This window comes from Acomys minous, assembly GCF_964271855.1.
Source record: "Acomys minous genome assembly, chromosome: 12".
NCBI classification, from domain to species: Eukaryota; Metazoa; Chordata; class Mammalia; order Rodentia; family Muridae; genus Acomys; species Acomys minous.
In genome coordinates this window covers 74325408-74351672 of record NC_140493.1, presented here as the reverse complement: position 1 = coordinate 74351672, position 26265 = coordinate 74325408, and the positions used below count along the sequence as shown (strand labels likewise).

General features: G+C 46.5%; 1 protein-coding gene across 1 annotated transcript in view; it reads left to right on the top strand.

Moving 5' to 3' along the window:
- Nucleotides 1-26265, top strand: part of ASIC2 (acid sensing ion channel subunit 2) — a 1061758-nt gene that overhangs the window by 602487 nt on the left and 433006 nt on the right. The gene's annotated exons all lie outside the window — the stretch shown is intronic.

Genomic DNA, 26265 nt, shown 5'->3' with positions numbered 1-26265 from the left:
TCTTGAGAATGGAGGCCGTGGTGGGTCTGTGGGTGGTTTTGAACTTGTGTCTTCTAGAGACCTTGAGGAAGATGGTTGGGTTGGAGATGAAGAGCCAGTCTGAATCAGATGTCTAAGTTCACTTATGGCCCATCCAGGTGGCTTCTATAGGAAGAATAAGAGGAAGAAGGACAAAAGTAGGGAAAGGAAGAAAGCCAAAAAGAAGGGAAGAAAGGGAAGGCAGGAAGAAGTGGGCCGGTCATCCATCCTTCCTCTTACCCATAGGAAGAGTGTAGCTCTTTGTTCCAAGATGGTGTGGCCAGCACCCAGCCTCCCTCTGTAATGCCAACCCTTGCTTCCTGGCTTTTGTCTTGTTATGCTCCACTACCTCCCAGGCTTTCTTTGGTTCCTGCTTCATATGGATGACTTCCTCTGGTCTCCACATTTGTCCCTCTAGTCTACTTCACACCATTGTCTTTTCACACGCAGCTCCTTCCATCCTTCTGGTCCCCATGGTAACTGTTACCTCTTCAGAGAAGACTTAGCCACGCCCCATCTGAACCAATTCCCTGCTACCTTCAGTCCCCCCTCCCTCTCCCCCCCCACTGGTATTTCTGTTTCCCACTAGCCACAAAACTCCATGAGGTGGGAGCCATAGCATTTTGTTACTCTCATCCCTAGTTCCCAGCCAAGTGCCTGGCACAAAATGGTGCCAGGTAAGTATTTGTGGAAAGGGTTTACAACAGCTTGGGGGAATGATCTATGCCTCCAAAGACAGATGTTTATCTTCAGCATGGAGGAGTTCATGGTCTGGATGTAGCTCAGAGAGTGAGGAGGGTATGGGCCTGAGATGTCCGGAGCATGAGAATAAGGTACTCTGTGAAAAACAGGGCCATCGAGATTGTCTCTATTATTAAACATGGGAAGGCGAAGGGCACCCTGTGATGGGGACAATGCCATAGAGATGCTCACCAGGGACTAAGAGGTCACAATTATAAAGACTGGAAGGAAGGCCCACAGGGAGAGGCTGGGCTGAGGAGTGGAAGCACAGTATCCTGTGAGCATCAAAGGTCAGAAGAGAAGACCCTAGTCTGAGAGGATGTATGGACCATGATCTTAGTCCTGTGAGCATCAAAGGGCAGAAGAGAAGACCCTAACCTGAGAGGATGTATGGACCATGGTCTTAGGAAACATTGTCTAGACCAAAGGGTTTGGTGTTTAATGTATGACATCATAGAAAGTGCCTGGCCCCTAAGAAGAGCATCGGAGGACCCAATACAGAGGAGCACCTCGCTGAGTGTTCCTTCCAGTCTAGGGTCACAGCAGATAAACTTAGCTGAACAATTTCAACTTTAAGACAAGCAATATCTTTCTAATCAAGTCCAAACAAGGGCAGGCATGCTTTCCCAGAGCCTGGAGCCCCCAGGGCCAGAAAACCAAATCCAGAACATGCTTCTAAATAAAGCCGAATCTTGTCACTTAAGCCTTTGTTGTAGCTCTCTTCCCCTTAGCAAACATTAAAAATAATAATAATAATAATAAAAACCCTCAAAATATGGTCTGAGATCTAGTCAGCCGCTGTGAGCCCTTCCACACACTTCTTAACAGTGTTAGGTTGAAGTGAAAACTGAGTGGAATTTGTGGCGATAACTCCCCGAAGGCATCCGTTTTCTCTGAAATGCAAACTGAACTTAAACCGCTCTTTCTAGGGAAAAAAGAGCAGTGGATCTGGGGGAGAGGGGAGGAGACGGGGTACTGGGAGGAAAGGAGAAAGGGACAGCTTTGACTGAAATATATTGTATGGAAGAAGAGTAAAGAAAATGAAAAAAGAAAGAAAAACAGGCATTGCCATCCTTCATGAACGCAACCTCACTGGAGCAGAGATGCCCATTAATCCCCAAAAGGGGCGTTGTTTACAGTCAACTCACTGAGCTCCGCCTCTCCCCCCCCCCCACTTGTCTGGACCTGTTTTCCTATGAGAAATGAACGTGGTAAGACTTTTAGGTGCTCCAAGGACTCTTCTGGGTCTTAGCTTGAGATTCTCTGGCCATGTATAAAATGGCTCCCCTGAGAAGCTCATCAGTCAGTCTAGCCTTAGTAACAGATGAAGTGGGGATAGAAATAGCAGGTGAGGGAGACAACTCTCTCACCCCCCCCACATACTGGAAGTGGGGCGGGGTGTCTTTCCAGCTGTTGCCACTGACTCACCCAGTGGGGCATCAAAGCAGGAATGATCTGTATCGATACCTTCAGATGCGGAGGTGAGACAGTTCTCAGTACTACTGCTCTACCTAGGTGAGGTGAGGTGAAGGGATAAAGGCTGAACCTGGAGGTCGCCGGAGAGAAATCAGTGGTTAAGGGTGCACACTGTTTTTGTAGAATACCCAAATGTGATTCCTACCACCCATATCAGATGGCTTACAACTACCTTCCGGATACAAATGACTTTCTGCCCCCACAGGCCTCTGGGTCTTCTCAGGAAAATGTGAATAGTGTGTGCCTAGCAGTAGTTCTCAGCCTGTGGGTTGTGACCCTCTTGGGACATGAATGACATTTTCACAGGGGTCTCATAGCAGATGTCCTACATATCATATACTTACATTGTGATTCATAACAGTAGCAAAATCACAGTTGTGAAATTGCAATAAAAAATAATTTATAGCAACCACTGTATTGAAGGACCACAGCATTGGGACGATTGAGTATCACTGCTTAGGGGTCAGCAAGTTCACACCTGCCATCCAGCCAGTGTCCAGACTATTTCTTGGAGTCCCAGAATGGAGAAATATATGTCCCATGTCCATGGACCCCAAGCCTAAAACCTCTCCCTTGAGGATCGCCCTCCTTCGCTGATGCTGTCTGTCAAAGAAAGAGATGTTGCTCAGGTTGACAAGTTGGCCCTTGCTGAATCTCTGCCTTCACTTCCTAATAAGCCACCTTGTCCCTCTGGGTCCACAGACATCTGGTCAAAGAGTCTGATTAGTGAGGAAAAGCTTCAGAATTTAAATGACAGAGTGATGGGTAGCCTGGCCTCCCGCCTGACTCTCTACGCCACTCTCAGGTCTCCTTGTCGCACAGGAAGCAAGCGACATCAGTGTTGAGTTGCTTCACACAACTTTAGATGCCTTGTGCTGTGGCTCACCTCTGTGCTTTTCTCTTCCTGTGAGGGGCTTCCCTGGGCTTCTCCTCGCTGCCTATACTCGTCACTAAAGACAAAGTGTAGTTTCTACCGGGAAACTTCCTGACCATTTGGGATACCTGGGCTGGTCCACGTACTGGTCTCTCTAATCCAGGTGTGAGGACCTTAAGGAGAAGCGCATGGTCATGTTTATCTGTGTACCCAGCATCTAGTACACAGGGGAGTCATGGCAGGAAGAATGAAGGAGCCATCAGTGAGTGAATGAATGAATAAATGGATGAATGAATGAATTCCCTCCTCTTATCCCACCACTTCTTAGATAAGGGTGTCATGTCTAGGATGGTGTGGCCACAGACATTAATATCCAGAAACTTGAGAGACAATTTAGCTCTCTGCCTACAGTTTGAGCGTAAGGACACTGTGGGCCAGGGAGGGGAGCATGTTTGTATGAATCTTGTGTCAAGGCATGGGCAGAGCACCAGAGCCATGAAGGCTAAAATCTCCTCTTTGTTCCAGGCTGTTTCTACCACTCCACAGCCTCCCAATACATTTGCACTGCCCTGAAATGTGGAGAGGCGGAACTTTCAAAGGTAGAGTTTCAAAAGAGGCACTCAGTTGCGACTGGGAGGAGTGTTAACGGACACGTCAGTTTGGAAAGCGACTTGGCAACCTTTTATGTGCACAAATACACAGCGCATACCACGTGACCCAGCACTTCTCAGTACAGTTGTGTATCGTAGTGGGACCTCTCCCGAGGGATTTGTCATTGGGTCACTTGTCATTGTGTGATAAGTACACCGACCAAGAGAGCATGGCTCACTACACACCAAGCCTGTGGGATTGGACCTAGAGACCCCAGGCTCCAAAGCAGGTGACTGTTCCTAGGACTGTGCCTAGGATCACAGGCACCTGTGACACGGTGGCAAGTGTTTGTGTCTCTAACCATACCCCGACTTACAAAAGCTACAGAAAAAGAAAATAACATGGTATAAAAGGTAAAGATTAAGAAATGTTCTGTAGGGGGGCGCTTCGATTAGTCCACTGGGTGACTTGCAAAAGCATACTACAGCGTCTGACCCTTCCCTCAGCACCCCTTCGCTAGACTGTGTGAGCACCATACTTAAGCTGCGCTGAGTGCATTCAGATTCTTTTTTTCTTCCTTCAGTAATCAATGGGTTCGGCTTACCACAACAGTTCTTAACTCACTAGTTTTCATTTTCAAAGCTCCCGCTCTTGTAGCACTTCGCCTCCAATAGGTACCGAGCAGACACATTCCCTTCCGTCATCCCTCTCTCCTGGAAGCTCCTCTCTGCTGTCCTGTTCTTTTATTTGCCATAGTCTAAACTTTTTGTCAAGAATAGAAACATAATGATGTCACAGTGGCTACGATGTCACTAGGCAGTAGGATTTTTTTTCCCCTCTCCGTCGTTATCTTGTGCGGCCAGTGCCACATATGTGGTGTCATCATTGGCTGAAGCGGCATTTTGCGATGTACAAACCCGCATACACACGCCGTTTCATAGAAGGCGTCTTGTTTGAGCTCGAGGACTTTTTATGACTGCGCTGTTGACAAGAGCAGAAGGCTGAGCACTTCAAACGATGATCAACAGGTGTTCGGAGCCAACCCAGGGTCATTCAAGGCTAAGAGAATCTACTGGCTATGGAAAAATACTGATGCCCCGTTCCAAAGCTAACTTCCTCCTTTCAGCCTCTGCATAACTTCCTCCTTTCAGCCTCTGCATAACTTCCTCCTTTCAGCCTCTGCATAACTTCCTCCTTTCAGCCTCTGCATAACTTAACTTCCTCCTTTCACCACCTGCAGATGTTGTTCAGCAGGATAGCTCAGGACTTTCCGAGAGATAGTGTTCTGAGATGAACCACAGGATGTACCCCTGATGGCATCATCTGGAGGCATTCTTGGGCCCCGCCCCTGCTGCTTAGCCCCTGCCTCCATCCCATATAAGCTTTTGCTTTTGATTCAATAAACAAACCTTGATAGGAACGCTACTTGGTCTCGCCTCTCTCTTTTCCGTCCCATCCCTCAGGTATGGCTCCCCTCGCGACCTCGTAATTACTGGTCCTACTGGACGGGACAGACAGGGAACTGGATCCATGTTGTGGTATGACTATGTCGTGGAGAAGAGTCAGCAACTAGACGCTTGGTGTGGTACTGGATTCCTATGGCTTCAACTGCTCAGGAAGCTGAGGCAGGAAGATCTCTGAGTGCAGGGGTTCAAGACAAGCTTGGACCATGCATCGAGACCACTCTTAAGATAAAACTAAGGGGCTGGAGAGATGGCCCAGTGGTTAAGAGCAGTGGCTGCTATTCCAGAGGACTCAGGTTCAGTTCCCAGCACCCACATGACAACTCGCAGCTCCCTGTTATCCCAGTTCCAGGGGACCCAACACCCTCACACAAACATACGTGCAGGCAAAATACCAATGCACATTGAATAAATAAAAAATAAATAATTTTTAAAAAGAAATAAAAAGCCATGTGCAGTGGTGGCCACCTGTTATCCCAGCGTTTGGGATGTAGAGGTTGGCAGATCTCTGTAAGTTCAAGGCCAGCCTGGTCTACAAACGAGTCCAGAACAGCCAAGGCTACACAGAGAAACCCTGTCTCAAAAAAAAAAATAGTACAAATAAACAAAAATAAAACAGAGACTAAAATAAATGAAGGAGATATGTTAACCCAGGCAGGGTTCAAAAACATAATGTCAGTTTCAATTGTGGTGGCGGTGTGCTCTCAGGACTGCTGAAGCTGCCAGTGGGAGCTGTCATCCCTGCGTGGTGTGTCTTAGGCCCTTATTAAATGGCTACTGTAGAACCAGCAGAATGTTCTGGGCCATGGACCTAAGCGCATCAAGTGTGGACTCTAAAGTCAAAGATGCTCTAGGACCAGGTGATGCTTGTTGAGGGATACATGCATCCCTTTATTTATGGAACAAAGACCAAATAACACTCTCTGGAAATTCCCAGCTTCCTTCTCTTTGAGAGGGAATGTCTACAGGACTCTGGAACTTGAATAAATATCCTAATGATGGTAGACAGAGAAAACGGCTCAAAACTATAAGGAAATTGGAGGCTAAGAGAGATGTCTTAGTAAGTAAGGGGGTTGTCTGTGCAAAAATAAAGACCTGAGTTTGAATCCTAGTCCCCCATGTAAAAAGCTGTGTGTGGTAGCAGTCAACTTTAATTGCAGCACTGGGCCAGGTGGAGGCAGAGACAGGAAGATCGGCTGAGGCTTGCAGACCACCAGCATAGCTCCAGGGTCAGTGGGAGACCCTGTCTCAAAGGAATAAGGCCGACTGAGGCAGAGCAGAATATCTGATAGATTTTGTTCACTATGCACAGGCACATTCCCACCCCATACATATGTGCCTACACTACACACATTATCTATCTATCTATCTATCTATCTATCTATCTATCTATCTATCTCAAACACACACACATACACACACATACGCACACACACACACACACACAGCAAGCAGAATTGGCAGTGTTGCTAAACGTTTGCACAAGAAAGATAATGAGGAGCCTCTAGAGTAAAAGTGCTAAGTCTGGAGCAGCGGCAGCCATTTCCGCCTCCCTTTCCTCATCTGGTTACCCCCCCCACCCCCCACGCACAATAGGATAGGGATCTGAGCAGTCACGTGCTCCCTCACCAGGAAGGCAAGGAGTTGCAATGAGCCTCGCCAGTTATGGTAACATTCCGTCTCGTAGACTCTCAGGGAAAGCTACTCTTCTAATGTCAAAAGTGGGCCATGTGTCATTCCTTGACCCCCATGATTACAAAAAAGCCAAATAAGATTTCCCAAGACTGTGTCCAACCAACAAGGGCAAAAAAACAAAATACACAACATAATGCTGAGGGCAAATAGCAAGGGGGAAAAAGAATACCAAGTCTAATGATAATTATGTACATCTTAAAGCAAAGCTATTGGGCAAAAATGTAAAAACACAAAGGGGTGAACACTTATTAACTCCAGAATCCTGTTACAAAGAGAGGAAGAAGTACAGCAGATGTTCCTATTGTCTTTTTTTTTAAAGATCTGAAGCAAATACAGGAAAAAAAAATAAATCAAGTGTATGTGGGAGTCTGACGTCTACTCTCCATGCCTTTCTTAATGTTTAAGTGGCTTATTATGTTTTTAAAGATGAGCTGAGTGTTATCCAGATGAAGAGGAGCCGGGAAGAGCTTCTCAGGAGTGAAAATTGGCAGGTTCAAGGCTCAGAAGAACTGTGGTGGGTCTCCAGGAAAAGGCACACTTAAGAATTGGCAGGAGGGAAAAGGACAGAGATGATGGGAAGTGGAGCCCTCTAGAGGCAGGGAGGTCAGTTGCACATCTGAGAATGGAAACGGAGTGCTGTGTAGACATGACCTCTCCCCACCTAACTTCCCTGGCTCTCTCTGCTTATTGTTAACTGCGCTAGAGTCACAGTTTAAAAACAAACAAACAAACAAACAAAACAAAGAACCCAAAAACTAGCTGTATATGTGCTTGCTGGAATCTTGGCTCTGTACCCACTCTCCACACCTTGTCTTGTCTTCTGCCCTAGCTAAACTCTACAAAGTTGACAAATCCAAAGGCCCGGAGCTTCTGCTCAGGTCTCCAAGCAGGGTTGATTCAAGAGAGTGACAAAGTCAGCATCTTTCCATGTGAGTGCCCGTGGAGCAGGGAGCTATGGCCCTTGACAGAAGATGGCCACCTCTCTTCAAGTGCCTTGCTGTGCACAACCTTATGTGGCTGGATTCCTTGGCCTGTCCTCTTCTTTGGCCCCAGGGTTTAGGGACATCAGTGCTGCAGGTGGCTCGGCTCCACCCATTTCATTTTAACTAGTCTTGGTAGAAAACACCACCTTGAAGCACTTCAAGCAGAGCATCCATCAGTGGGACCCACTGCTATGGTGCATCTGTTTCCCAAAGCCTCTGAACCCCCCAGGACAGGGAATAGGCCTGATTAGCCTCTGAATCCAGGTAGCTGCCTAAGGCCTTGGTCCATGCTGGGTGACAAGGACATAACCAATAAGGAGATTAAAAAGTGGGATCAGTAAATAGGAGAAGAATGGGTATTTTCTTGAGTCTATAACCAGGGTATATATGGGTCTTGGGTTTCTGGAACAAAACAAAAGGTGATTCTGGGAGAAAACCTAGAGAAAAGAAAACTATACTGGGAGGAAAGACTCAGTTTTTCTAGAACATTAGCTGCTCAGCAAAAACAGGACCAGCAGGCTCATTCACTTCTTTTGTGTTAAGTCTCAAACAGCACAAAGTGCTCATCATCCAGGCAAGAACCAGAGGCCCCGGAGGGTCTGCAACTTATCCTGAACAGTGACCTGGTGTTTATTTCATGTCTTGTTGATATGGGCAGAACAGAGCTACATCCCCTATCAACCCATGATTTCTTCATTAAATACCTGGAGGTCCTGCCTGTGTTTGCTCCTGTCTGCTGCAACCCTTGACGGTCCCCACTCAGCGCCTGGCATGTCTAGACTCAGGGAGTGCTTTGTCTGCACTATGGTCATGGTGGTGGTGGGGTACCTGGCTTCCTGGCTCCACTCACTCTGTACCTGTCATCTCAATCATTAAGCGTCGCCAGTGTTATTTTATTGGGCTAGGCTGAAGAGATGTTTACTCACCTGGAGCTTTTCAAACTGGTTAGGTGGACTTAGTGCCTGGATCAAAGCTCCTGAAGCCAGCCAGCTAGAAAGAACCAAGCATATGGAAATTATGCCACAGTCTCCCACGCCAGCCCATGCCCCAGGGTCTCCCTGCTGGAATCACATTTTTTTTCCTGTTAAGAAATTAGCTTCTTTTTCTCTATGACCTGATGAAAGCCAGCAGGTGCCAGAGTGAGCAGGTGCTTACTGGTTAGTGCAGGCACATAGCCAGCCACTGAGCGCTTAACTGGCCCATGTCACCCTCATGGTATGACCCTTTGGGGACATGCTTAGCATTCCTATTCCACAGTTGGGAAAACTGAGCCCAGAAACGTTTTCTACATGAGGCCATTGTTACATAGCTGTAAAGCCATGGTTAGAAGTCAGGATTAGGACTCTGAATTCTAGATTTCAAATTCCCAGCTCAACCTCCCCCCCCCCCCGTCTGCCCCCTCCCCTTTTATCAAACGTAGATTTTTCTCTCACAGAATATAATCTGAATACAGTTTCCCTTCCCTCTACTCCTTCAAGGTCCTCCCTACCCCATCTCCCATCCAAATCCACCCCCTTTCTATCTCTCATTAGAAAAGAACAGGCTTCCAAGAGATAACCACCAAACATACCAAAATAAAATATAATGGGATGAAATGAAAACCATCATATGCAAGTTGGACAAAACAGGCCCACAGTAAACTAAAAGCACCCCAAGAGATGCCCAGTAATCAGGGACCCACTGCTTCACACATTTAGGAGTCCCACAAAAGTACTAACTCAGAGCCACAGAACGTATGCGGAGGCCCTGGTGCAGACCCGTGCAGGCCCTGTGACTGCTGCTTCGCTCTCTGTGAGTTCAGAGGAGCCTCGCTCACCCACTCTCCATCTTTCAAAAATGTATGGCCTCAGGATTTCATCTCTTCCCAGGCCTCTGTGTGTCTATCTGGTGTTTCCTTAGCTCTCTTCTTCTTCTCTGAATAAGCGTATTCTGCTCTAAGCAAAAGGATCCAGCCTGGGATGTGGGGAGGCTTCATAAGGATCATGGTGAATGCCCCATGCTAAGATATTCAAGGATCCATTGTAGGAGCAAGATTCTGTCAAGGTCAGCAGAAGAGGGGGCGTAGGCAATCAGACAGAGCTGGCAGCTATCCCCAATCCCCTCACTTAACAACTGTATAATGTTCAAAATGTACATCTTGGGGTGTGCATTTTCCTCTGTGAAATAATGTTGCAATACCGACTGTGATTGGTCACTTAGCTGGGCAGTGGTGATGCATGCCTTTAATCCCAGCACTTGGGAGGCAGAGGCAGGTGGATCTTTGTGAGTTCAAGGCCAACCTGGTCTACAGAGTGAGTTCCAGGACAGCCAGGGCTACACAGAGAAACCATTTCTCAACCCCACATCCCGCCCCAAAATTAGATTACTTACTTAGATACACAGTAGGGTGTGGAATAATTCATACCCATAAAAATGATTATTTTAAATTCTTGAGGCCTTGAGAAAGCGACTCAATCTAAGCCTTAGTTTCCTTCCCTGAAAGGCAAGGAAATACTCTCACCTCATAGGCTTGCTGTGAGGGCTTTACTCATCAGGGTGTGTAAGTTATTTCACAAAGTGTTTGGCATATAGAAAATGTCCAATGGGCATTTGTGTTAATAGAATTAGTATTGTCAAATCTTCCTTGTAGGGGCTGGAGAGGTGGCTCAGTGTTTGTCCTACCCTGCTTCTCTGATGCTGTAATAAAACATTTATTGGAAGCAACTTGGGGAGGAAAGGGTTTAGTACAGCTTATGGGCTAGATTATGCCCTCAAGGGAAGTCCAGACAGGAACTCAGGGCAGGAACTGAGGCATAACAGAATTCTGTGTGCTGGCTTTTATTTTTCACGGCTTGCTCAGCTTTCTTCCTTATACAACCCAGGACTACCGGCCTGTGTGTCGGTGGTGGTGGTGGGGGAGGTGGGTTGCTGCCTCCAGAACCTTCAACATTAATTATTACTCAAGAAAATGCCCCAGAGATATGTTCACAGGCCAACCTGATGGAGGCAACTATCTCAGCAGAGAGGGTGGCGTGGCTGTGTGCAGTGTGCTTGTGCATCACCCGCCAGTGGCCCAGGCACAGTCTGAGGATACAGGATCAAATCCAATTTATCACTTCATTTGCAGCATCTCATCCAAGGCTTTTCTTATCACAAAAGACTTGATTTGGAGGGGGAAATGGGAGAATTTTTTTTTAATAAAAAGTCTGCGCCATTTCATTGAAATGCACATGAATGTTGCTTCTAAAAATGCAAGCTGGAGAGTGGAAGGTTGAAGGGACAAGAACCAAGCAGGAGTCAAAGGACTCTGAGAACCTGTGATCCAAAGCCAAAAAGCTGAGGTCCTGAAATGCAGGTGTCCTCTGCCAATAGGTAAGGTGTTCGGGTGGCCAAATCTCATGAAGGACCAGCCAGTCAAACTATACCATCCAAGTAACTTCACAAAAAAAATGGCATGGGGTGTAGGGGGTTTTTGAAGAGTTAAGTCACGCAACCACTCACAAATTGCTTTTGCAAGCAATACTTTCTTTGGAAATGAAGGCTATTAGAAACAGTCAAAGGACAAATGCAGCTCAAGGTCAGTGTACAAAGCTCTCCAGGGGAGTACTAGAGAGACCCCCATGCAAAGCACTATCTGGCTTACCAGTCTGGGTGACCATGCCCCACCTCTGCTAAGCAATAAGGAAACTGCCTGGAAGTTTGGCTCTAAGGGGCAAGACAGAAAGATCCAGAATATTTTTCTTTAAAAATCTCTGGCCTGGGGACAAGATGCTCCAATTTGGAGGAACTTGTGGACCAGATGTGGAAGCTGGAATGTAATGAAGGCATGGGTACCAGTGTGTTGGAGTGATGCTTTTGTGCACTGTGTAAATGTAAATGTGTATATTCAAATGCTGATGTCTATACCAGCAGAGAGCTGAGAACAGACCCTTGGCATTGATAAGCATCACGCATCTTAATGTTTTGTCAACATTATCCTCCTGATGGGTTGAATAAAGAGCTGACCGGCCAATAGCAAAGAGCAGGACAGAATAGGAAGGACTTCTGGAGAGATAGGAACTCTGGGAAAGAAAGAGGTGTGAGAAGAATTTACCTGTGAGACACAGAGGAAGTCGGACACATGAAACTGTGGTGAGGTGAAGAGCCACATGGCAGAATGTAGATTAACATAAATGGTTAACATAGGCTGTAAGAGATAGTTGGGAGCAACAGTAAGCTAAGGCTTAAAGTTATTATAAGTAAATCTAAGTCTCTGTGTCATTATTCAGAGCTGGGGCCACCATAGAAAGTCAATGGGGACAAGTGCAGTGGGGGCAGGTGGGTTCTATGACACTCTTGTGAAAGTCTTTCTTTTACCTGAGCAGGCAGGTAGTTTCAAGGTGACTGGGTATATATGAACTTGTCATAATTAAGATTAGAAAAGCATTCTCATTTGCTTTCAAAACCATAAAACAATTGTGTGTGTGTGTGTGTGTGTGTGTGTGTGTGTGTGTGTGCATGTGTGTGTGATGTTTGTATGGTTCCATGTGTATGTATAAGTACACATGCATAAATATGAACATGTATGTAGACATCAGAGGTCAACATTAGTTGTAGGTCCCAAAGAGTTATCTACTTAGTTTTGAAACAGGATCTCTCATTGGGACCTGGACTCACCAACTAGGCTAGGCTAGTTGTCTAGTAAGCCCCAGGAAACCTCTTGTCTCTACCTTGCCAAGATTGGGATGACATGTGTGCACCTCCACACCCAGCTTTTTTTAAAATCTAGGTTCTACAGATAAAACTCAGGTCTCCATGGGGTGTGGTGGCTCATGCCTTTATCCCAGCACTCTGGAGGCAGAGGCAGGCGGATCATTGTAAGTTCGAGGCCAGCATGGTCTACAAAGCAAGTCCAGGACAGCCAAGGCTACACAGAGAAACCCTGTCTAGAAAAACCAAAATAACAAAAGCAAACTTTGGTCTCCATGCTTGGAAGGCAAGAACGGGGCCAACAGTTATCTCTCCAACCTCAAAACTAATTCCCCATCTCCCTCACCTCAAAAGCATTTTCTAATTAAAGATATTTCTTACTTCTATACTCCGCTATCCCAGTAGGAATCAAAGAGTGAAGTGGCATTCAGTTTAGTGCTACGAGCAAGCGCGCAACCACAGCATCAGCATTCTCCTGGGGACACGTTAGAAACACAGAATCTCAAACCCTGCCTAGGAATCTGCATTTAAGCAGGGCCTACACTAAAGCTTGGGGGGGGGAGGGGGCGGTTTTAGCGTGCTGATTCTTCTTCAGACCTGAGGCTCAACAGAATAAGCCAGGAAACCGGGTCACTGTGCAGAAAGACTTTGCCAGGTCCCTCGAAGGTCTAGCCATCAGCAAATCACTCAAATATCCCTTTGGTGCTTCAGCCAAATGAGCTACCGTTTGGACTCAGTCCTCTAGAGCTGGATCTATTGGTTTAAGATGTGAACACATAGTCGACAGTTTCCTGGCCAGGATCTGCTATGACTCTTACGCTGCCCAGTTCAGATGCCAGCTTCCCTGTGAGCCCCTCCCTGGCCTTTCTCTTCTAGAGGATATCACTCCTAGCTCTGAGGCCCTGAGATGGTTCCACGTCCATATGCTTAGCACTAAAACTTTGCCATAATTTTGATTCTCTCAGTAAACATTGGCTACCTGTTCTGCTCCCAACATGCAAGCTTTTAGTCATATTTGTTTCCTTAGAATACATAGCATACTTCACAGCCCATTGCAGGAACCCACTATCTTCTTTCAGCTGCCATGTTAAAAGGACTGAGAAGTTCAGACCCTCCACTCTCCATTCTTTAACGAACCATGGGTATCTGTCTGTTTTCCCTCCCTAGGGATGAAATGTGAGCTTCTCTGTACATTTTTTAAAAAATTTTTATTATTAACTTATTCTTGTTACCTCTCAATGGTTATCCCATCCCTTGTATCCTCTGTACATTTTTAAACAATCACCACACCGGACTCCTCACCTCACCCTGAGTGGCAGCCACAACTCTCAGCGTGCTGTCTGGTTAGTGTCTGAGCCTCAGCAAGCCAGAGTACAGGACACACTTAAAATCCAGAGTCTGCAGCCATGAGTTCACACCACCCCACCTGCAGACAATGCCCTTACATCTTCTGATTCCTCTGCTGCCTCTGGACAAGCCCCTGAAGGATGACACATGCTTTCTCCTGCAATTCCTGCCAGGCCCTTGTGTTTCTCTTCTTGATGCTCTAGGGGCCAGTGGGAACTCAGAAGATGGGTGTGGGATGAACCCCGTGACCATATATATCTAGGTACAAGTGAGCCAAGGAGCCTGAGGGATAACAGGATAAAGGAGAATCCGTGCCCATTGATTGCCCCAGGTCCAAATAGGCCCTGCCCTATACTTGGTGTGGCTCCATCCTTGAGCCACAGCTTCCTTGGTCTAGACTCCCATATCTGTCTACACTAGTCTTTGCCATTGGAGATTGATCTCTGCACCTTGCATTGCAGGTCAGTCTATAGCGAGTCTGGCTCTAAAACACTGGGTATTTGCAGGGCATCTGTCTTCACCTACAGGACCATTTCTAGCAGTTTCTGCCCACTGTTCAGGCCCTCCTGTCCCAGCAGTGCCAAGAGGTACTCTGGCAAGTGTTCACCCTCACTTGGACACTGAGATTTACTGTTTTGGGGTACAGCTTCTTTGCCTGACCTACCCTGGCCTACTTCCCTAATTCTATCATTTATTAGCCCAGCACATAATGCATGGTTTTTGGGAGCCCACATTTCTAACGGGTTCTCCCACCTGCTGTTAGACACCCCCTAGGAAGTCAAAAGCTGTTTGAAGATTTACAATCAGAAAACAACTGAAAGTCAACTGTGTCTGTGTATACTCCCGGCATTCAGGAAGATGAGACAAGGGGTGTTGCAAGTTTCCAAGCCACCTAGACCCTAGCTTAAAAGCAAAACTAGGAAAAAAGTGAATTGAAGTTTGGGCTAGGGAAATGGCTGAGCTGGCAAGGTTCTTCTCCTCAGAAGCACACAGACCAGAATTCAGTCCCTAGAATTCATGTAAAAAATTTGGGGCAATGTCGGCTGGTGGTGGCAATGTGCCTTTAATCCCAGCACTGAGGAGGCAGAGGCAGGAGGATCTCTGTGAGTTCCAGGAAAGCCAAGGCTAAGAGAAGCCATGTCCTAATGCCCCCCCACCCCCGCCAAAAGATTGGGGCAACTAGGAAGAAAAGCATAGGTGAGACCTGCTGACCAGGCCACCTGGCCTTTTCAGTGAGTTCCAGACCAATGAGTGATGCTTCTCTCAAAAATTAGGTGGCACAGTTCCTTAGGGATGATGCCCAAAGTTGTCCTCTGGCCTCCTCACACATGCATACACATGTGTATATGCGCCTGCATACACACCTCTACCCACATAAGCATATAAATCCATGCTCATACCCACACAAGAAAGTTACACTTTCAAAAATCCTCACTCTCTTTATCTGTTTAAGTGAGAACACACACACACACACACACACACACACACACACACACATATGTATACACATATAACTCATTTTGCAAAATAGTTGTGAGGATTAAAACAGTTAACACATAGGATAGTTACCACTGTGGTTATGAATAATCAGCATAGAATGACTATATTTTATAATTGTTCTGGAGCAGCAAGACGACTCTGTTAATAAACCTTGTTGTAGAAATATATAACACAATTGATGGGTCTGAAAATCAGAACAAAAGCAAAGTGTTCTGCGTACAATGGAGATCATTTTGTTTTACCTGGAGGATCAATCTACCTTGAATCCTCATTCTTGGGGGAAATTAGTTATTACTGTGTTTTGCAACCTGTGGGGTCTTTGTCTTGTCAACCACAGCCACCAGCATCCCCTGCTGCACCCATGTATGGTTGTGGGTTTGCTCACTTAGCCTGGGAAGGAATGGAGCACGTATTGATTTCTGTTGGCTCTCCGTGGGCAGCCTCTTTATCCCTAAAAGGGCTTGACTGGGACCTTTGAAACATCAAAGGAGAAAGAGGGTCTTGCACTTGGTAAGCATCAAAGGATGTAAACTGACTGGGTAGACCTGCCAGGATTTTCTCTTTACTCACTTCTGGGGCCATTCAACTGACTTAAAGATAGTCAATGTCTCACTTTTAACAACTTCTAGGAAAGTACATTTCATGTTATCTACTCTTTGTCTTGCCACATTGGTGACTTTCTTGGAATTTATTTTTAACTTTCTTCAAAAATACGATCCACTTCGTGAGCACAATCCATGGCTGATAGAAGTTTCCTGTTTCAGAATCCCAGTGCCTTGATCTTCAAGATCTTACATTAAACCTGACTATAGTTTCTGTGATGTAAGCCTTGGATATTTTCTTAGGCTGGGCCACCATCCTAGGTCTGGGCCTCCAGTCTTTAACACTTGTATCTAACAGCAGTTAAGAATACTCTGACGTAGAACCATTTGTCCATTCCATGTAAGTTGGGAATAAAGAGGGGAAACAGGAACCAGACATTTTCTGGATGAACTGTGGGTTTTGTTTGTTTGTTTGTTTTGTTTTGTGTGTTTGTTTTGTTTGCCTCTCTGGGATTCTGATAAATCATATCTCAAAGGAATGGGGCAGATCTTTCCAATTGATAAATTGATTTATGCCCCAAAGCCCACTCTGGCAGAGCCCATGTTTTTTCATTGGGTTACATTCCCTGAAGAAGCTTCAGGGTGTGCTGTTAAAGCCTCAGGACAATCTTTCTGTTGAACAATTAGAAAATTCCTTATTTAGGAGAAGCCCTGGAATCTGATTGCTGCATTGTGGCTCTAACGGTTCCTGGTGCTCCCAATAAAAAACCGCCAGGAGACTGCACATCAGCGTGAAATACGGCCCACAGGTTTTCTCACCAGCCTGCTGATTCAACACCTGTTCCCTGAGAAGCTCAAAGCTCCAAGCTTGGCATAAAGAGTTGGGCAATGTTCTAGATTTTATCCCGGTCTCCCAGATGTTAGCTGAATGGAATTCCTTTCCATCTTTACGTTCAAGTGCACTTGAAAGAAAACAAAATGTTTGAAAGGAGAAGTTTCTTCCAAAGCAGGAAAAAAATGCCTTGTTGGGACTTGTGAATCAATGGTGGAATCGATGAATACAGGGTCTCCTAGCATTTTCTCCAAAGGCTGGGGTGGTGGTATGGGGGAGAGAGGCAGTTGTCTGAGGGTCCAGGTCCAAGTAATTCTCCCAGTTGAAGAGTTAGTTTCCAGGTACTTGCCTGATAATAGTTAACAAAGCAAAGAAGGAGAGAAGGGACAGAGGAGAGAGAGAGGGGAGGAGAGAAAGAGAGGGAGAAGACAGAAGGAGAACAGAGAGATGGAGAGAAAGGAAAGAGAGAAAAAGAAAAGAGAGGAAGAGAGAAGGAAGGAAGAAGGAAAGAAAGAAGGAGAGAGGGCAAGCAGGGAAGAAGGTGGAGGAAGGGAAAGGGACAGAGGCAGGAAAGGCCAAGCATGAGCAGAGCCATCTGGCCATCTTGTAGTCTGGAACCCGGCGTGTGCATCTTTTAACAGAAATTCCTCTTTCTTGTGTCTTCACCATACACCAGGAATAAGTTATCCCTGCCTCCAATTAGGCTTGACTGCTACATAAAATCCAAACCCAAGGGCTTCCTGCATTATGGCCAGAAGCAGTATCTCACAGAAAATACCAGGAGCCACTGAGAAAGCAGTCAAGAGACCTACCACAGCCCAAAGTCTATGGGGAAGGACACCTTGTCTCTCTGTGTGAAAAGCAGGCTTCCAAGTCAGGACAATGGAGACTGTGAGAGGCAGCAGCAGCAAGTGATGGGACAGCAGGCTGCAGCAAGTGCTCCACAGTGGCAGCCAGAGGTGACGAAGCAAAGGCCACAGGTGCCTAGGCTGAGACCTGCAGTGTTCGGGGATGTGATAGTCACATACCTCTCAGAAAGGTCTGTGACAGGTGGGTGCCCAACCGTCCTTTCTGCTGACTCATTCATCTTACAAACCCCTCCCAAAGCCATTGATGTGGCCAAGCAACTGTGAAGACAGTGGCTCACCTTCCAGGAGAGACACATTCTCAAACTGTGACAATACAATGTGGCCACTAGGACCACAGAGGCACACACGGGATGGGGGGTGAGGAGGGAGGGGAGCTGAATGTCACAAAGATGGATAAGCTGCAGATCCGGGACAGCCAGGTTTTGGGGCAAAGGTCATAGGAAAGGAAGTGTTTAAGGATGTACCCTTCATCGTTCAGAGCATCTCCAAAGGATCCTGCGGGTTCTTTTTCTTTTTTTCTTCTGCCCATTTGCTTCATAAAGGCCAGAGCAGGTTGTATCGGATAAAGACTCCCATGCGGTTGTCACGTCTGCCTGCCCTGTTACCTTGCCTACGTAGGCTCTGGGGTGAGAAAGCACTACCTTCTTGCCGTTCCCTGGCTGACAGACGTGAGAAATGTTGGTGAGGAGATAAGATTTCTCTTTGTCCTTGGCATTTTTCCTTTGATAATATTTAGTCCAAAAAGGAGTTTTGGATCTGGTCTTGGTCACATGACTTGGAAGAAGAAGATGCTGAGGATGAGACAGCAGCAGGGGAAAGGGAGCTCCTGAGGTACTCTGGGGCCCACAGCTCTGACGCTACAGCTGGCCCCAAAGCCCCTCAAGGGGGCGGAGGCAATCGGGCAGTGAGTAAGAACTGGGACGGATGGGTAGAAGCTGGAGGAAGAGGGCTGAAAGTGACACCACAGACTGGGTCCAGTGGCAGGGTCTCAGATATGAACTAGCCGCAGACTCAATTAGGAAAGACCCAGAGTCTGGCGTTTCAAGTACAAAAGGAGTCAATAGAAGACAGACTTGAGATGGCTGCCGAAATACCAGAAATAAAAATGAGAAAGACATCTTTACATTGGAGAAGAGGCATGGCATAAATATTGCTGGAGCAGAAGCAGGGCCCGACGGAGAAGAGTGTGGGAGGTATGCTATGTTCCCTCTATACTGAGGCATGAAGTGAGGCTCGCCAGCCTTAGGTGGCAAACAAGGAGTCGACAGGTCACATGTACAGGAAGAAGAGGAGCTTGGAATATTCTTGAAGGCCATTACTAACAGCATTAGAGGGAGCAAACAATAGCGGGAGCAGCCAAACTGAAGAAAGACTTGGATGGTGAAGTTGCCTAGAACCTTCCTAGAGAGGACCAGGATTGCAGCTTTAGCAGCTGTCCCCTACCCTGAGCCAGGAGGAGCTTACTGGATGCAGCTGCTTTTGAGCTATTCCTGCTCCTTGTAAGTGACCCTCCTCGCTCATGTTCCTGTTTGTGACTCACTGGTTCACCCAAGTAGACATTGGTACAATCATTACTTTAGTCTGTAGTGGGCTCCCGTTCTGGGTATCTGGGTAGACTCTCTCTCTCTCTCTCTCTCTCTCTCTCTCTCTCTCTCTCTCTCTCTCTCTCTCTCTCTCTCTCTCTCTGTGTGTGTGTGTGTGTGTGTGTGTGTAAAAACACAGGAAAAGGACATCTACGTACGACTGTAGTAGTGAGAGGCAGGCGGGCAGTCTCACCCTATAATGGCCTACATTTCTCAAGCACTCCAGTCCTTCCCTGTCTCACAGATATGTCAGCTCTTGTGCCCTATTTTGTTTATTATTGTGATTAACACTGTGGCCTAAAATCAGCTTGGAGAGGAAAGGCTTTGTTTCAGCTTACACCTCGCAGCCTATCATGGAGGGAAATCAGGATAGAAACCTGGAGGCAGAAACTGAGGCCATGGAGAGACACTGTTTACCAGCTTGTTCCCTCTAATTATCTGGCTTGCTTTTTATACGATGCAGGATCGCCTGCACAGGCATAGTCCCACCCTAACTGAGCTGGTCATCAATCAATAAAATGCCCCCACAGACTTAACTAGAGGCCAGGGTGATGGAAGCCTTCTCTCAACTGAGAGTCCATCTTCCTGGATGTCCCTAGCTTGTTCTAAGGTGCCAACAAGCTAACCAGTATACATTGGCTCTGATCCACACTCCCTGACCTAGGACATCTTTGTTTTATCTGCATCCCAATCTGAGAAGAGAGGGGAGAAGGGAGTAGAGAGCAAGACATGTCTGTCAAGGATGCCATTGCCCTGTGTACACCTCTTATACTCATATCCTATTTTGACTGGAATTTGGTTCCCTGGCAACACCAGATGGAAGGGAGGGTGAGTCTTTGGCCAGCATTCACAGCTAAAACCTGGTTGGCTTTATTACCAGAGGGGGAGAAAGAGAGCTTATAAAATGGAAGGTGATTAGGAGGACCTGCCACTGGGACTGAAATGGTTGGTCCCAGGAGTCACCTTTGCTTAAGAAGCCTTTCCTATCTTCTAAGCATGGGCCTCTCTTCTGCGTGCCTATGACACTTGTGATTAGCTCTGTTAAGCTTCCCTGAGCACCCAGAAATGTTCTGTTTAGTTGTCTCTCTTCTACTAAAGTATGAACTCTGGGGGGCATGAAACATAGTTTTCATCTTTGGATCCTCAATGCCAGATACAGTGGCTCAACCTGGTCCTTAAGAAAGTTTGGTCATATGAATGGCAAAGTGGCCGGATCAATATATCACTCAGTAGATAGACACGGGATGGTTTTCTTGTGTAATGGTTTGTGACAGTAAGCCCTCTAGTGTATAGTCATGTGTGTGTGTGTTTATTCATATAACTAAAATACTAGTTGGTTGGTGCAGAAAGTATACATAGGATGGCATTATGTGCTAGCAAGAAAGGGCATTCCTTTGCTGTGTGTCCAAGCGTAGATTCCACAGGATGTGTGCCTTTGGAAAGACGAGGCGTTACTCGTCATTCAGAGCATTGATGCTACAGGACAGCTTGTCCACTGCTTGCCAACATGTGCCCCGTTGCATTTCTCTCTGAGCAACCCTGATTGCGACGGCCAGCACCTACCTCAGATCTTTTCCACGTTGTCACATAAAGTGGCAGGTGAGAGCAAGGAGAGCTTGGATGGCACCAAAAGGGAAGCACCCTGGGTGTATCAAAATACGGGAAGACTGAATGTAAACACTGGACTGGGGAGTTCAGAAAATGGCGGTTTCCAAGGCCAAAATTATACCTGGAGGATGGGCTCAGAGTGGGTGGAGAAAATCTGCAGAAAACATTTCCTAACTCCTGAACCTAGCACTAGTGTGCCGTAGACTGACAAGCTTGTATCAAGACCTGTGGGGATGCTGTGTTCCTTTCCAGAGGATCCAGTCCCCTAGTCCATGCTGTTCTAACAGACCCACTGAGCACTTCCTCTGGCGGTGAACCTTGCGTTGGGGACTATTCTGGAACAGCAGGTGCTGAACAGCAGGTGAGCGTGGTTGGTTACAACTTAATATAGTGCTATGGAGATGTGCTACAGATACCAAAGTGCCAGACTTAGATGAGGATCCGAGATGATTTAAGAACGAAGCTGACTATTAGGGAGATAGAACACCGACAAGCCGAGAATGCTCTAGGCAGTGAAATTTGCTAGATGGTTGATAGTTCCCTGTGGGAACGTGACAGGCTTTTTTTTTTTCTGGACACTGTTGACAGGACACTTGAATTGTAAGAGACATGAGGAATCTGGTGTCAGACTAAACCCTGGCTCAGCCACTGACTGTGCTCTGACCTTGGGAGAATTACTTCTGTATGCCTCTGTTCCCCCATGGTCAAAGGGATTAAAGGACAGTGTGGGTTCCACTGGGTCGTGTGAAAGCTTCAACAAGCCAGAAAACATAAGTAAATGCTTAGCACACATTTGTTCTCACGGAATCTGTTATTTTGGAGCAGAAGGAAACAGAGTTCACCGAAAACAAAATGAGTGGCCCCTTGGCTTTGGCTTTCCCGGTTCTGTGCCTGACAGGATTATCTATGTCAAGATGACTCTTGGCAACTTAGAGGGAAACAACTGAACTGGTTTACATCGCTGAAAACTCCAGAAGGTGTTCTGCTCACCTGTGTCTTTTCCTAGAGAGAGGGGGTCCATTTTCAGGACCTGTCATTGTCAGCGTGGTGGGGTTTAAAATCACCATGGAAACGTGTTCTGTGGGTGTATCTACGAGAGTGCTTTAGAAAGGTTTAACTGAGGAAGGAGGACCCATCTTGAGCATGGGAGGCTCTACCCTATGGACTGAGCTTCCAGACTTAATAAAAAGAAGAAAGCAAGCCAAGTTAAGAACCAGCTTACCTATCTATCTATCTATCTATCTATCTATCTATCTATCTATCTATCTATCTATCATCTATCTGTCTATCATCTATCTATCTATCTATCTATCTATCATCTATCGTCTATCAGTCTCTATCTTTATCTCCCAGCCACCACTCGTATAGCTGCAATGTGACCAGCTTTCTAATGCACCCATCATGACAACTTCCCCCATCGCAATGGACTACACTATCAAACTATGAGCCAAAACAAACCTTTCCTTCCTCATATTATTTTCATCTGGCATTTTGCCACAGCAATGAGAAAACTAGTCAACATAGGACCCAGGCCTGATCCCTCCTTGCTTTCTGACCTCCTTTGCGTGTCAGTCCCATCCCTCCTCACAATGGTGCCAAGAGGACATCAGCAAAGTCAGCCTCATGGCCTCCTAGCACATCATCCTAGACAAGAAAGAGGGCTTCCCTTCCACCATGGTCCCTCCCTAAATGGTCCACCATCCCCAACTCCAACGGACACCTTGTATATCATTTGCCCAAATCATGTCACATACCCAATGATAGGACATACTGGTCACAAAACCCAGCTCAGCCCACCCACAGAGTTAAGACTGGCTAATCCCCAGAACTGTCTCTAGGAAGAGGAGAGACCTTGAATCAGATCTGAGCATTGAGGGCTGAATAAGGGAAGAAACAGATGTGTCGTCGGCAAGGAAAAAAAAGACTATGGTTTGTTATTTACTAAACTCTGAAACACACATGTATGAGTGAAATCTTGAAACATTGTGAAGATCCTGGATTGATTGATTTATTGCAAGCTTATGTGTGTGGTTTTCATGTGTGTGTACGCATGTTCACATATGTGTGGGCTCATGTGCTGGTGACATAAATATGTGAAACATACTCAAGCTGACTTTGGAAGTCTCCTTCTATAACTCACCATTTTATTTGAGACAGGTTCTCTTACTGAACCTGGGGCCTGCTGATTCCAGCCAGTCTAGCTAGCCAGCTTGCCCTCTGTCTGTGCCTGCTGAGGGCTGGGATTGCAACCACAGCTACATTGGCCTAGCTTTGAAGGGAGCTCTGAGATCCAAACTCCAAACCTTGTGACTGCATGACAAGTACTGTATGCACGGAGTGTATGCACAGAGCCATCTCCCCAGGCCAGTCTGGGAGATGTAGTTTAACCATGTTACATCCCCCAGAAGGTTTGTTGGGCCTTGAAGAATCTAACTATAAGCCAAGGACTCCGTGAGCTTGGTGCCACCTAACATAGTTATCTCTCTAAAGGAGAGAGCCAGGCACCAAACGAAGTCATTTCCCAGCCATCAGTTCACACAGTAGCCTCAGCTTAAGCTGAAAGGGCAAAGGACAGCATCTGGAGGGACCCAGCTGGTGGTCAGTTGCCTTCGTGACTGGCAGGCACGGGGACGACCTCCTTCCAGGGACACAGCCAGCTCTCTGACACACTCTGGTTCTGATAAAGAGGCATGGGAGCCTCCACCAAACAGCTTATTATGGAGAAATATGGATTCCGTGAGGCTCGCTTCCTGTGAGGAGGGATTTTGCTGGAGCCATTCTCTTTTATCTCTCTTTGCCTCGTTGCATTCCGTTTCTTGCCCCCTTTCCCACAATGAGGCTCTCATTATGCGGAGCTGCTCACATTCCCCCTGTTGGAAGATAAAGCTAAGACAAAGAAAGGAAACATATTTAGCTCTAATGATGGGCACAGTTTCATTTTTTTTCTGTGTGAATCTATTGCTGTTTAATGAGCTAAATATCCATCGGATAGATTAGACACCCGGATCCAGCTTGTGTCTCGTGGGAGGTGGCTTTTTAGTGGTGGCATGGGCCTCAGACAAAGTACAAGGGAAACTTAATGCCTGCCTGACCAAGACAGCAGAGAGTGACTGAGAGCACAGAGAGGCTGGGGCATTGACAGGTGGCAGGCAACAAGTAGCTGGCTGTCCACCCCCTCAACCAGCCAAGCAGGCAACAGACTTAGCACTGCGGAACAGTGGAATGATTAAAATACTTGAGTGAGGGCAGGCCCAGGGATGCTAAAAGAACTCCCACACAGACAACAAGCTAAGACAATGTGGGCCCTGAACATGAAGGGCTGTTTAAGTTGACCAATTTTAAAAGCCTGTTATCTATCCTGGCAGCATGGAAGCTGTCCAAGGATGGGACCAACCCACTGGAGACAGAATCAGTGCCTCCAAAAAGGAGCCAAGTGGGCAGAGCCCCCAAGCACCTCCCAATTTGGTTTACTTGCTCACTTTTTCAGGAAAGGAAAAGTGTTATTTCTTAAATATCTTTTCAAAAAGAAGCCTTATTCAAAAAGCAACATCTTCTCCTGGGAAGGACCACAGCTTTTATTCAACACTCCGTTTATGGATCTTGAGGCTCAGATAGGAGAGTCCTGTAGCCAATCTGTAATTGAATCGTGACCAATAGCTCACTGTTCCCTGGAGCTTGCTGGGTGCCAGGCACGGCTATAAATGCTGAAATACACTAAGCTATTCCGGATTTCATCAGTATTGTCTTGAGGCATGGTCTCTCACTGGCCTGAACTCCATCTCTCCAGGTCTCTATTTGAGATCCCTGACACCTCCATGTGTGGAGGGGGTTGCCCGAGGCTCAACCAAGCCTTGCCAACATCTTACAGCAATGAAGATACAGCAGTGGGCACAAACCCTAGATTCAGGCACAGAGCGCAGCTTGCGAACTGTCAACAAGACCTCCTTGCCTGGTTCCTGACCAAACATGGCTCCAAAGTCTCCCAGAGTCAAAGTGGAAAATATGCTTTTTATTCTGTTACATCTAGAACACATTTCTTAAACCGATTGAAGTGAAACTAGTGCAACAGAGCCTTGGTGCCCTACTGCTGCAATAGCTCAGCCTGAGGAGACTCCAACTGACTCATCTCTCAACTCCAAGGCTCTCTCTCGCCAAGAACCTCTCCCCCACACCACCAGTCTCCTGCTCTCTAGCTCTACCTAGACCACCCAGGCCTCTCTGTATTCCCCAAGCTGCTCTTTCCAGCTGGAACTCAGCCCTCCCTGTCTCCTCATGTCAACCCCCTACCTATCTTTTAAAGCCCAGCCACAGAAGATAACAAGATGGCTCAGAGGTTAAGAACAGTGTCTGCTCTTCCAGAGGGTCTGGGTTCGAGTCCCAGCACCCACATGGAGGCTCACAACCATCTGTAACTCCAGTTCTAGGGGGAAGGTATTGCACGCGGGACACAGAGAAAACATGCAGACAAAGTGCCCATACACTTTTTAGAAACCCAATTTTTTAGAAGCCCAAAGGTGCCTCAGAAGTAAAGACTTCAATAACCACCCAGTTATGTATCAAGATGAGCCCTTAAGATCAAACCCACGGCTTGATCCTTCTCCACAGCATTGGTCTGGTGTTTAGATACAAAGTCTTTGACAACAGACTTGAGTTTGAGAGTCTATCTCTCACCAGGTATGATGTGTTCATTCACCAGCAGTCCCAGCGCTGGGGAAAATGAGATGGGAACATGACTGAGCTCCTGTTGTGTGGCATTGAGAAAATGTCTCTATGCTCTCAGCTTCATTTCTTCACTTGCAAAAGTACAGTGCCAGTGCCGCTCCAAGACTTCCTTTGAGAGTTAGCAAAGCGATGCACTTGAACCTTAGACAGTGTCTCTGTCCCAGTAAGCAGTGATGTGAGCCCCCTAGCCTACTTTTAAAAACACAGCCCAAGATGAATGGGATGGAACATGGCATCTTAGCTCTGAATATGGCCACATCTCCACTGCCACTGCCACTGAATCCGGCGTTGTCATCCCCACCACCGCCATATTGATAACAGTGACTTTTCAGTTGTGACTTCTAGGAGGGCAGGGACTTGGCCTCATTCATCTTCATGCCTAGCCTTTAAGAAGTGATTAATAAATGAATGTAGAGTTGGATTGTTCAAGCAATTGTCCACTGGAAATCTTTTATTATTTGGCCTCTGGTGATAAATTGTTTTAAAAGCATTCGGCTAGACGCTTGCCACCCAATTAAGCTTTGGGTTCCATAGAGCTGAGAATTGTTAACTGCAGAATGTACACATTAGTAAATGTGAACATATTAATAAAGATAATCTCTACATAAAAGTATTCAATAGATATTTAAATCAATAAGCTCCAAGTTTACAGCATGCCTATGCTTTTATTAGGGAGGGGCAGAGGTAGGGGTAAATTTTCAAAGGAAATGAGAGCAGCATTATGGAATACTTTCAAGTAGTCAGTGCTAGGCA